At 35.6% G+C, this 14,230-nt stretch overlaps 1 long non-coding RNA gene across 1 annotated transcript in view; it reads left to right on the forward strand.

Moving 5' to 3' along the window:
* Positions 1–13,180, forward strand: part of LOC141458294 (uncharacterized) — a 36,976-nt gene extending 23,796 nt beyond the window's left edge. Inside the window, exons 2-3 of the long non-coding RNA XR_012460874.1 lie at positions 9,600–9,810; positions 13,040–13,180. This is a non-coding gene — a long non-coding RNA (uncharacterized lncRNA). The remainder of the gene's footprint in view (positions 1–9,599; positions 9,811–13,039) is intronic.
* Positions 13,181–14,230: the final 1,050 nt, after the last annotated feature.

Consider the following 14,230-nt stretch of genomic DNA (forward strand, 5'->3'; position numbering starts at 1 on the left):
AAATGAACATTTCATTTATTAAAGTAAAGATATTTTTCCAAAAAGAATTTTAAATGAGATTTGGTTTGAAATTGAATAGAATTATATTAAAATACAGTACGTATTATATAGGACTGCCGCCATTTTCATTCAAATACAGGTTTAGTTATTATTTATTTGTTTATTTACTTTGAAATATGTGAAAATAAATGTATAAAATAGTCAAAGTTGGGTGTTTTTCAACGTTACGCTTTTTCGTTCAGTTTTTGACGATCAACCCTTATACAACTGTCCTACCGGACAGTTTTAAAACATTTAAATGTTATTGAATATCATAAAATAATAATTTGTAAATATAAATAATCTATAGAGTTTGTTTACATTATCATTCTTGCGGCTCTTGGTAAGATTTATTAAAATTATTTAAGGAGAAATGGCTCTCTACTTGAAATAGGTTGCCGATCCCTGCCCTAGACTAATATTATCAGACCATTTAATACCTCTTAACGCTGCCATTGCCAATGCTCGAACTTAGTCAGTTATTGCCAATGTGGAGTCATATTGACTCCATAATTTATTTTTTATATTGATCTCTATTTTAATAATAAAATTTGCATTAAAGGATGGAAAAGAATAGGAATTAAGAACGAAAAGACAAATTTTGTCCACAAATCGGCTTTAACAATTCACGCAGAAGGAATTAACTTCAACTTGGGATCGCAGTAGTTTCAGTATTTTCTAGAATCCCTGATTGACTGCCTTCTGATCAGGGACTTTATCATTTTTTTTAATTACATTCACTTTTTTTTCAATTATTTATTGCGCGCTCTTGCTCTTGACACAGATCGAAAATTACCCAATTCGCTACAAGTTTTTTGCTGCAATTCGGACAGAAAATCAATTCTAGAAAGAGGCTTTTTTTTTTGTGCCTCGATACTTTCTATGAAAATTAAGTAAATTTATCAAATAAGCATTTAGGCCATAATCTGGAGTTAAGTTAATAACAGAAAATCTACTTATATTACCAATCAGGAGTCGAAATAACTCCGATATATTTACGTATAATGCCAATCTGGAGTCAAAATGACTCTTTTGATTCAAGTAAACTAATCTGCAAAAAGAAACTAAGAATTCCACGGTCATCAGCTCCGTGGCTATCAATTGGTGAGAGAGTGGGGATAGCATATCTAAGAGCGTCTTGGGATAGCTATGAGATGTGGGAAAACAGAGACCATTCCTATCTTTTTTTTTGGAATCAAATTGACTTCGGATTGGCCAGGCAGTGTTAAATACAGGAGTTATATACATTTCTTTTTTACTAAAAACATATTTTCGCTGATGGTAATAAAATAAATAAATAAATAATTTTTTAAAAGCCAGAAATAACAAAAACTCTTATTATTATAAGGCACTTGTTTGTTGGAAGGCAACTAGTAAAAGAAATAAAAATAATTACATATCTGAAGGACTAAAAAGGAAATTAAATCTTTGATGGCTGCCAGATAACTACGTATTTTTTTCTCTCACCAAAGTAATTATTATCTTACAATATAGATTTGTAATTAAAAATTATCTGTAAAGGAAAAAAAGAATACAAACATACAAACTACAGAAGAAAAGTAATGATAAACTACGTAGAGAACAAGACACATGATGCCTCTGATATTTGTTTTTTTCCTTAATCACTTTCTAAATACATTTTATTGTGTAGTATTGAAATAATCATAAATGCATTGCAGTTTATAGTCACGATTTTCTATTTTTAAAAAGTAAATATGCGAAGTCCCACGTTTTGAATCGTTAGTAACTGTCCTCTAATTTATTCTACAATGTTTTATTTATATATTTATTTAATTTATGATTTAAGGCGTGACAACATCTAAGGTTATTGGCGCCCGTAGATATTTTTTTCAGTGTAATGTCGGTCTCCGGACTGTTTTTTCTCGTTACAGAGAACACTGTCCATCACCGGACAGTAAGCTGTAAGAAGCTTACAGAAGAGAAAAATCTTCGGGCCAGCAGTTGGATTTGAACCCGGGATCTGCGCGTGGGAATCCAATACGCTCACCACATAGCTAATCCCTTCACTCCCTGCTAGTTATATTTAAAAAATACCCTTTACTTTGTCAAATATTCCTTATTTTTCCATAAAAATATAGTATTGTAAAATTGTCTTTAAAATATAGGGCACATTCTTGTTAATACGAGGGTCGTGTGAAAAGTCCGTGCAAAGTCAGAGTGATAACACCACTGGCGCGTATCGAGGTTATGTTTAGATAGTAGCATCTCTTGGAAGAACACACACCAAGTTTCAGCCAGATCGGTCTATTTCTTTGTGTTTGGCATTCGTTTGAATCGAGGAAGTCGAGTGATTTTCAAAAAAAATGGACGAAAAAGAATTTCTTGTGTTGATTAAACACTATTTTATGAAAGGCAAAACGCCTCAGGAGACTAAAGAGAAAGCTTGATAAAAATTATGGTGACTCTGCACCTTCGATTAGAACAGTTTATAAGTGGTTTCAAAATTTTCGAAGTGGCCATATGGGCACAAGTGACGCAGAACGTTCTGGACGCCCTGTTGAGGTTACTACTCCAGAAATCATTGATAAAATCCATGATATGGTGATGGATGACAGAAGAGTGAAGGTGCGTGAGATTGCTAGTGCTGTGGGCATCTCGAATGAACGGGTACATAATATTTTGCATCAACATTTGGACATGACAAAGCTATCCGCAAGATGGGTGCCGCGATTGCTCACGCTTGACCAAAAACGAAATCGTGTGAAGTGTTGCAAGGACGGTTTGCAGCTATTCCAGAAGAATCCACAGGACTTTAAGCGTCGTTTCGTCACTGTGGATGAAACATGGATACATCACTACACTCCTGAGACCAATGAACAATCTAAACAATGGGTTACCAAGGGGGAATCTGCGCCAAAAAAGGCGAACACCGTTCCTTCGGCCGGAAAGATTATGGCGATTGTCTTTTGGGATTCGCAAGGAATAATCCTCATGGACTCTCTGGAAAAGGGTATATTATTCATCGTTATTGGACCGTTTGAAAACCGAGCTGCAAGAAAAACGCCCACGATTGGCCCACAAAAAAGTCCTTTTCCATCACGACAACGCACCAGCTCACACCTCAGCAGTTGTGGTCGCAAAATTAATGGAAATAGGGTTCCAACTCGTTTCACATCCCCCCTATTCTCCAGACTTGGCTCCCTCGGACTACTATTTGTTCCCCAATATGAAGAAATGGCTGGCGGGAAAAAGATTTTATTCAAACGAGGAGGTGATTGCAGAAACGAATGGCTATTTTTCAGACTTGGACAAATCCTATTATTCGGAAGGGATCAACAAACTAGAGCAGCGTTGGACGAAGTGTATAAGCCTAAAAGGAGACTATGTTGAAAAATACAAAAGGTTTACCCGAAAAAATTAAGTAGTTTTTATTTTTGCACGGACTTTTCAAACGACCCTCGTAAGTGTATTAATATTATTATTACTTTTTGCTACAGCACAAAATCAAATTTATTTAAGAGAAATACGTTGCTAAAAAAATGAGTAAAAACAGGATTTTCAGAGATTGTTCACTGATTGTTGTTCAGAGGTTTTGTTTGCGTCAAAATCTGATCGGTCATTGGCGCTTGGAGCTTTCTTTTGCGTACTGCCGGCCTCTGAACAGTGTTCTATCATTACGTTTCCATCACCGAACAGTAAGATATAAGATAACTCCTAAAAAATGAAAATCTAAGGGCCATCCGCTGGGAAAATGGTTCTTGTTCTTCTTTCTGTGTTTTTTCTTCTTGTTGTTGTTGTTACCTCTTTTGTGAACAATATTTTTACGCCGTTGCATACTGAAGAAAATGGTTATAATTTCTTTCTTTAGGTTCACAGTCTAATTGACTTTAGAAGTTACTGCTTAAACCAAATATTAAATTTAAATTACCTGATAGCCGACGCATCATTCTATCTTTCTACGTGACTAACCTCACTCTTCACAACGACCTCAAACTTCCCTTCATAGACCAACTCGCCAAGACTAAATATCAAAAGTTCCATACTGCTCTCTCGGCTAGCTCTAATCCTCTTGTACTGGCTTTCGCTTCCTCTGACATACCTAACAATACTCCTTGCCGACTGGATCGCCAGTGGCCCCGCGACTTCTTTGCTGTCTAAAGATCATAATCATTCTCATTAATATCCTGTAGAGAGTGCTACCGCTGGGTAGCTTATCACCTCCTGCTCTTCACGTACCAATCCATCTTAGTACTTCCTTCATTTACTTATTGTATTTATGTACATACAGATTGTAAATAACGAAATAAATTAAATAAATAAATGAAGATACCTGAGATATTAGTTCTTGAGTAACGATTGCCTCAGTGTTCACAGACAGAAAGACTTACAATGTTGGAAAACAATGAGAAAAAAAACCGCTTTTCCGATCTAAGATTTCCTTCTACAGAAAATAAACTTTTCCAGTGGAAAACCAAAAGGAAAAATATGAGAAAATCATTATTTTTCCTCTTAACTATAGAATGAGAACGACAAACTCTAAAAAACGAATTTTTATCTTTACGGGCCAATTCTATGACCTGAATTGAACGAAAATTTGGTAATACTGTAAGCAAAAAAGAAAATGAAAAGTAATTTTTCTAATTGCGAAATTATTTGGAATATTTTTTACTAACGCTAAACGATCTCTGTTACAACGTTACTTAAGAGTTTAAAGAAGACAATCCCTTAAACCCTTTTCAAAATTTAACGAGAGTTAAGATTACAAACTTTCTATCTATATCTAAAGCTTGCAAAGATAATTAGTTTGAAATATTCATCGTCTGGATAGTAATTAAGTGGCAAGAAAGCTTTAACAGGCCTCCCCCTCCCCTTCCGAAAAGGGCTCTTTTCCTAAATAATTTCCCAAGAGAATGTTACTTGGTGAAAACTGTCTGTCGTCAGTTTTTAGCTGGGCGAATATGAAGGCGAAGGAGAAAGGTTCTTGTTTAGAGGATGATATGGTTGAAGAAAGGGATTTGTGGGTTGATTGGGAGGAGGCGGCGGTTGTAAGAGGGGTTAATTTTGATAATGCACAATGTTGGAGGACGCTGATACCTCTCCAGTCCTGTTTCTGGGCCATTCCCTCCCCGTACACTGCCGGCTTGATACCCGACAAGCAGCCCTTAATCTTAATAAGTCGCCCGTGTCAAAAGATTAATTAATTCCCTTTGTTTGAACAAGTAGTTGGGAGAAGAAATCTCTCGTACTCTTATTTGAACATTCGCATCCAGTCTCTCTACATCATCTTGGTGCTTGTTACTTTGGTAAGTACTCGCTGCGATGATGAACTAATATGCTCTAACAAACACTGAAGTACCCGCTTTCTCAAAAACAAAACAAAAAGAAGACAAAAAGAAAAAGAATGCTACTCCTCTGAAGAAAACACCCGTCAAATTTTGGGTGAACTCAAAATGTTCTACAAACTCATAATATTTGATCCAAAATAATCATTCTCACCAGCTTAGGATTCAAGATTGGCGAGGAATCGGTAAAATAAAAAACAAACTCGTCTTCTTGCCAACGTTTCGACAAATATATTGTCCTCTTCAGGGCGTATATATTTGTCGAAACGTTGGCAAGAAGACGAGTTTGTTTTTTATTTGACCGATTTCTCGCCAATCTTGAATCCTAAGTTTAACAATTTATGGTCACGAAACCTATATATTCATATTCTCACTGTTCGTAAAAATTACATTAATCCTAACAAGCTAATATGCATTGTGGTACTGGGTTCGATTCCCCGGTTTTAGGCCTTGGATTTTATCTAATGATTAATAAAAGAAATTTACAGTAAAGTATGTTTGCTAGTCACCTCCGTCCACGACACCTAATTGGTAGTTGGACGTAAAGCCCACCTGAAAAAATAGGCAAATAGGCATTAAGCCTAACAAAAATGTAACCTTACAGCCAACTCATTCTCAAGAACTGCTTTAAAACTTTTCTTACAAAAATAGTAAGAATATAGGTAGTTGTAAACGTTTGGTTGTTTTGCCCTGCATTCGACGTGTATACATTTCATTGTCTGATTTTAATTCCGCACACTGTGGGGGGTTTTTGAAACTAAATTCCACGCTTAACTGGTTAATATATGAAGTATCCAGAAAAGTCTGGGAACCAAACTTTCGTGAAATTGAACTATCCAGCGAGTGAAGAAGTTATAAGTTTATTATTTTCACAAAATTCTTGGATTTTCAGTTTTTCTCGATTATTTTTATAATTTGTTTACTAGATAAATTATATTCTGACACTTTTATTTTAAAAACTTTCTTTTTAGATTTGTTTTTTATGAGCTCATCATGAAAGGGAGAATAACCAAAATACATTTCACAATATTAACTGTACTAATTCCTTTTCTATCTCTTGCTGGTCCAATAATCAATACGAGAATTAATGGCTAAAATATTTAAAGTGGACTCAGACATAGATTGAACCAATCATCGGGGCAAAGACACCAGACAATATCAGTTCAATCGAGAATGACATAAATGATTCCCCATTATGAGCCAGTACGCTATCAGCGAGAACAGGCCTGCAATCGAGATTTAATTAAATCTACTATGAGAATTTCAATCAAAACTAATGAATCGTAACTATCAGCTACAGCCATGCATTTACAATCCTTTTTGCTCTTTATTGGCTCTGGTCAAAAAGGAAGATGGACGTTTTACTGCCGTAGAATCGCTTTTATTTTCATCTTTAACTTTCATATAAATCACTTTTTGGATGTTTGTTTTAGGCTTCATTAGACTGCATCTCATTTCTTTAATTGCCAATTATTTTTTTTTGCTTAGAAGAAAATAAATAATTAGATATTTTTAACAATATCAATGTCGTAAACTTCAAATAATTAAATAAACAATCCAATTTTATTATCTGCAGATTAAAAATAAAGTTCCTCTTTTGTGATTGGGATAATTTGAGTCGAGTTTCGTAATCATAATATTTAAAAATATAAAAATTAATAAGTGATTTTCATTTTAAATTATTATCTTTCATAATTAGTGTACAAGGTGTGGCTATTAAATAACGAGACTGATGCTGCTACAGAAGAACTATGCATGCGCCAAATCCTAACGACCGACAGCTGTGCAGCGAATAGCCTTCTCTTTCGACTGCTGCGTCTCACGTGTTTGTAGAGAAATCTGTCTGAACGGAACCGTCGTTTGTGTAAGAGGTGTTAGTTTCGTTTTGCCGAAAACATGATACTACACATGTAGTAGAGCAACGAATTGTCTGGGAAATTTCACATGAAACTGGGTAAAACCGCTACTGAAACTTATCTTTTATTAAAAGAAGTTTATGGCGATGAATGTTTATCACGTGCGTGAGTTTTTGAGTGGTTCAAGCGTTTCCAAGATGGCCGAGAAGACGTAGGAGATGATAACCGTCCGGATCGCCCTTCCACGACCAAAACGGATGAAAATATCGATTATAATTAATCAACATTACTACCGTGAGGTGCTTGCTCTCAACTCCGTGAAAGAGTAAGGAAAAAACGACCCGATTTGTAGAAGGACAAGTCATGGGTTCTCCATCAAGACAACGCGCCAGCTCACACTGCATTGTCTGTCACAAGACGTTTCTAGCCCAAGTACAACATCCTAGTTTTAGGCCAACCGCCTTATTCGCCTGACCTGGCCCCATGTGACTTTTATCTGTTCCCCAAAGACAAAGTCTGCATTAAAAGGAACACGATTTCAGTCCGTTGAAGCTGTAAAAGAATGCGTCATGAGGAGCTCACAGAAAAAGACTTCCAGCACTGTTTTGAACAATGGTAAATTCGCATGGAGCGTTGTAGGGATAGGGTAGGGGTGTAAATTGAAGGTGATAATAACTAAATATATATAAATTTAAAATAAAATGTTTTACAGCAATAGTCTCGTTATTTAATAGCCACACCTCATATAACATTTGTATTGTACTAAAATGTAACAGAGCCCAGAATGAGTCTACTGTATTCAGTATGTAATGGAATTTAGTCGAGTTTTAACTTAACGAATTATTTAAACAATTTCAATGTAAATTAATTAAATATCTTAGATTTTATCCGTAGATGATCCATGTTTACTGCACCCCTGATCCCCTGATCGGCGTTTCGGACTTACATTTATCACCAGAGACAGATTAATGAGATTGGTGTAGAGATTTTGACTTCACTTAAGTCACCGTCTTGTACTTCACTTGCCTAAAAGGAATACATTTTTCGCCGTCATAAGTCTCCTTTTGAAACTTCTTCCTCACCTAGCTTGTAGTACAAATCCTGGCTTCTTCGGACCAACACTTATCCAAAGTTCTGTGGCTCATATTTTCAGGGATAAAAGTTTACTGCGTACCTTCGCGGTGCCAAAGAGGAATTGAAGAATTTTCTGAAAGTTGGACTATGTAAATTGCTTATAGGTGTTATTATATAGAAACTTTCCACAACTGGTAAGTAATTCATCGCAGTAAAACATCTTTGGCGATTTCTGGTACAGAGTAGACATGTGTACGATCAGATAGGGTTGTATCCTGGAGATATAAAGCACAAATATTATAAAGGGTTTGATCTTTTGGTTTAACTAAAGCATTTAGAAAGTAAATATCATGCATTACATAAAGGTAGCGCGTGCGTAATATCTAGGGGCTAATGAAGGTGGGTAGAGGAGATGGAAGGGCTAATGTTCGCCTGAATGACCAACATTTGGTAGCAGGATTGTTGGCTTTTATGTTATTCCAGTGTTCTGCCGCTCATACCATCATCATCACATATGTGCCGGCCACTACGATGATGGGGGCTACGACTACATAGTAGTAGTATAGCTTGTTAGGAAGAGGTATAGTCTTTTTAAGTTAATTAATCCGGATGTAGCCCGCCGGAGAAGCTTTATTTCCTGGGGTAGAATTAACATTTTAGTGGAGTACAGTATTCTATAAGCGGCTAGAGGGGGGTTTTCAGAAGTGAAAAGGGAAAGGAAATGGCCAACTGTTTAAGGGACAAGGAAAGGGGGCTGAAGGCCTAAACTCTCAGTAACAGTAGTATGTTTAGCATGCCTCAAAACCAGATGTGTAAATTTGTGTGCGGTCTAAAGGGCTCCGGAAAGGGCCTACAAAGCGTACCGTTCTTCATTCGCTAACTTCTCCTAAAACATTTACCACATCTAACTACAAGTCCAGCTCACACATATCCTGGTAACTAATAACTAAGATAAATTGTTATTTCTTCGTGTCAATTTATGTCTTTATGTGTGTTTTTATCTCTTAAGATCTACAAAACTTTTACTGAGAACTTACAAAATCTCTGGACATCTGAGAGAATATAGAATTTCTGAGAGATTTTTAGAGAGTCTTAGTCTAATGGATCGAGAACCTTTTTACCTGGTGGTCACGATGCATTTATTGTAAGCCTCGATGACCTGTTTGTTTTTTAGGCAGAACACAGTTCGCCCAATGAATGGAACGGGAGTTCCACAAGAATCTAAGTTAGGACATTGATGTTTCTGGTTTTTCATTTAGGGTTCAAAAAAAAAAAATGCAAAGTATCTTCTTATTTTTTAACCAATGATTCGAAACATTTGTTACAGGAAACTCAGATGCTGCACAAAGCCCTGAATTACCAAACTGAATTGGTTGGAATAGAATTACTTTGATCTAAACTGTAAGAAAAGCTTAGCAATTACCATTTGGCCTCTTACAAACTAAGAAATTCTTTTCTAAATGGAGATGAAGTCGTGAAGGACATTGCAGTGCTCATAGGCCCAGCGACTCCACTTCAAAGAGCCATTCTTCAATTAAGTGAGTAAGAAGCAAACTAAATCTAAAGTGGTTCTTGTTTAGAACATAGTTGGAATGGTAAGGTTTCCAAATGACTTGAAATCAATAAATAACTGTATTATCAGGTCTAGACTAGAGCACACTTCAGTTATTTGGAATCCCAACAGATGAAATATTTCATAAAAAATGCCACCTAGTTTTATCATTGATCGAACATCACTTAGATATTTAAGATATCCCCATACTAGACTGAAAAGACAAGAAACTAACCAACGCTACAAACTTCTCGCCAGACTACTTGGCAAACGTTCGAAACTTAACTTACATAACAAAAGACTGTTATATCTACTGTTACTGCGACCTATTTGGTCATACGGCATCGAAGTATGGGGATCGACTAAGGGTACCAACTCATTACGCCTCCCAGACATTACAGTCAAAAAAATACTTCGAAAACTTCTTAACGCTCCGTTCTATGTATCTAACCCCACTATCCATAATGACCTCAAAATCCCTTTCATTACAGATCTTGCTAACACTCGTTTTCTCAAATTTCATTCCACTCTACAGCAGCTCATCGTAACCCTCTCAAAGAACACCTATCTTCCTCCACATTACCAGGTAATCCTCTAAGGAGATTGAAGAGAAGATGGCCTCGTGATCTTCTCTTATCGTGAGAGCAAAGCCCGTTACTGGAGTGGCACCACTGGGTGCCTTCTCCACTCATGATTTTCTTCTATTTCTTTTTTCTTTTACCATATTTGCTTGTTGCAACAACTGCGGCAGTGGTAAATTACAATAAAAGATTTTAAAAAAGAAAAAAAGAAGAAGATATTTAAGAAGAGTTTGTCAGCATTTGAGTTCTATGTGCCTGGTTTTTAAGGTGACAATTAGTGGAGAGGTCAATTAGAGGTACTTAAAGTAGAATTTATGTTCGATTCATGCCATTGGAGCTGGAATTACCTCGGCTACTGGCACCAGACTTGCCTTCCAATGGATCCTTCCTAATTTTACAGCATTTAGAAAACCATTTCAACGCCATACAAGTCAATGCAAGTTCATTCAAGGACCAACTTGCCCGTAAAGTAGCAGAGAACACAATGTTTTTGCCTTCGTAAATAGCATTGAATGTATTCGTCCAGAAATATGTATATACTTATATAATTTTTTCGGCGCACCGTCTACAAGGATGATTAGCGCCCATTATTGTTGTTGTTTAATTAATATATTATAATGTGTATAACATAAAGGCAATCTCTTGTGCCCCTCGAGTTTGTCGTGGTAAACATCGGCGCTTCGCTGTTTGAAATGCTTTGTTCTAGTCAATGCATTGTGCCATTTCTGATTCAACTTTGCCCTCTCTTTCTTAGGTTAAGAAAATTCTTCCTTGAAAATTTGGTATTTACAGCAGCTTAGAAGCAGAAGCTGCAGTGTTCATGATATAAACATGACTGGACATGAACTTGGTGAATTCCATCACTTGTACCAACAACTTCGGGAGCATCCTGGCAAGTTTCATGCGTATTTTCGAATGTCTATTTCAACATTTGATTACATACTAACCAGTGTTGAAGGCATGTTAATCAAGAAAAAGGTGGAATTTCAATGTTAACCCCATCCTCCCCCATTCCTCATCCAACACAAATCGGTTGTGATGCAGAAGATCCTTTTGGTCTCACAGAGGTTTCTTAAAAAAAAACTACACCAATAAATGCTGCGATATCCATTTTAACCTAGAAAATTGAGCGCGATAAGAGTGAAGAAATCAAACATGTCATAACGCGTTGCTCTACTCTCTCTCGTGGTAGCGTTGCCTTCGTTATCTTCGCTTTGCTCCCCACCATGCGCGATCCCATATGTTAACTTGTGTTTGTTCGCTTTGCTCGCCGCTTCACTATGTTTCCAGTCTTAATTATTGAATTGCCCAAAAAATGCTTAATACCCACTCTCGAGTTACCACAAAATCTACACTGCTTCGAAGACTTGCTTTCTGAGTAACTATTATTATAGTGAACAGTAAGTTGTTCCAATAAGATTCCAAGGAGATTATGAAATTCCTACGACTGAAAACTATTTATAAATTTAAATAAATAATAGTTCTATTAAAACTAATTACACTATTATTCAGTTAATTAGAATTATTCTACACACTAATTAGGGTACCACCATAAACAATACAATTAAGATATTAGCATACCAAACGAGCAATTAACTTTAGTCAGAATCACAGAGCAATTGTGGAAGATAGAGATATTTAGGGATTTGAAGATAAGGGTGTGTATATATAAAGCAGCCACATGTTATGGATCTCTCTGATAGTATCCATAAATATCCATAAATGGTGCTGGCACCAAGCGCCAGAGGCACACATAGTATATAGTGGTGTAACAGTTATCCATAATCCTGGGACAGGTTCAATTAGTTGGCAACCTCATGAGAACACTACTCAAATGTTTTGTTATGGCAACAACTTGCCGGTGTAATCTAGTTATGTATGTAAATTTAGATAAATTAACATTTACCAACATAATGATATGTATATTATATATATATCAAAGGTATTGTAGCAATAATTGAAACACATTATTTCTTGTAAGGTATGATCGAATGAAAACTGAAATTGAAGTAAAGGTAGTTGAACTGCTATAAAAGTATCAAAGAGATAAGATAAATATCCAATATTAACTACGATTTAAACCCGTCGGCTTGCCCTTGTGCTCCTAGATATCGAACATAAGTAAAGCAAGTTAGAATGCTATTGTAGATAACAAAACGTTGGAAAACTTATTTAAAATAAAACTAAATATTATCTAGAACAGCAGAGCATTTCAAATAAGGGCCAAAAAACAACAATTTCTCTGTCCTCCTAGTTAGCTGTCAAAATGTGACATAACCCTATCTAGCGTGTTTGAAACTATAATTAATTAAGATTATTACGTGAGTGAATTCACTTTAAGTATTCTTGATTATAATGATAATTATTTCAGTTTTTTTGGGAGTCTCAAGTTGATTAAAATAATGCTGCAGGCAGTTTACGTGATTAATCTTCTTCTTTTTGGTTAACTTCCTCTTGTAGCTTGAGGAAAACTTTTTGTTACACGAGATAAAGTTAAAATATTACTTTTTACTTCTCGAAAAAAGCAAAGAGATTGTTAATTAGTGTTCTCATTATTAGAAAGTGAAAATTATAAAATATAAATGCGAAATTCTTTTTGTTTACTCAGATCTTTATGTTGCAAATTTGTTTTAGCTGAAAGTAGTGATCAGGACTGCAAAAACAGTGAGGATGATTTACTAGGTGGATTAAGATCTTATCCAAAGAGTATAAGAGAAGATTTTTGTTATATCAGTCTGATATGTTGGCCAGAAATACAGAAATATTCTCTAAAAAAGGTAAATATAGTAGAAATGGATTATTGGGGAAGATCGGATGAAATAATTAATTTGAATGCAAAGAGGATGATGGTTGTAGAGCTGTAATCCATATGTTCATATTGGGGCTAGTAGAGCCATATGGACATACAGAATACAGCTCTGCAATCCATTTCATTTTCTTATTTTTTGGTGGTGCGTTAGAGTCTAATTTTGAATGTTTTTTCGGGTAGTCTTTTCAACATTTTGTACCTGAGATTGAGGCCAATTTGAGTTTCGTGTGTGTGGGTTCCATGTTAGTCGTTTTTGTCAAGATATAGTCCGAGATATCGTACTTATTTAGCTATGGAAATGGTAGTGTTGTGGAAATAGACAGTTTCTAGTTTATAGCGAATACTATGTCGTTTTTACATTTCAATTCATTTAATTTGATTCTACCACTTCAGCAGCCGAAGCTCAAGAATATTTTGCTATGATTAGAGTGCTCGTTGCTGGTCTAGACGCAGTGAAATATGAGCCGTCCACTGCACCAATCGATTAACCCTATATTTTTTAGAAATATCTTAAATTTAAGTAACAAAGCACTAGGTTCAGTCCACAGCTCTTTATATTTATAATAAATTACCCAAATAAATCAAAGGACAAATTAGTTTGGCCATTAAATAATAAATAATTTATTTCAGAATCCATTTTGAATTATGTCAAGCTCTAATATAAAATAGAATAGAATAGAAAAGAAATTTATTATTCTGGGACAATTGTCCCCTAAGAATAAAAACAGGTACAATTAGAGGCCTTAATAGTTTGGCCTGTGATTAAACAGAAAATATACGTAAGTGTTTACAAAAAGTGAAAATAAAAATAACAATAGAAATTAAGGAAATAAATTAAAACAATTAAAATTTCGGAGGAAGCTGGATAGAAAGGAGATAACTGAATAGACGGGATTTAAAGATAGATAGGGTAGGAGCTTGGCGGACAGATGAAGGCAAGGAGTTCCAGAAAGAGGTAGCACGTATTAGGAAGGACTTGTCAAAGGATAAAGTGCGGTGTGAGGGAATATAGAGAT

Source organism: Rhodnius prolixus, unplaced genomic scaffold (assembly GCF_049639745.1).
Source record: "Rhodnius prolixus isolate KJV_2025 unplaced genomic scaffold, Rpr scaffold_5, whole genome shotgun sequence".
NCBI lineage: Eukaryota > Metazoa > Arthropoda > Insecta > Hemiptera > Reduviidae > Rhodnius > Rhodnius prolixus.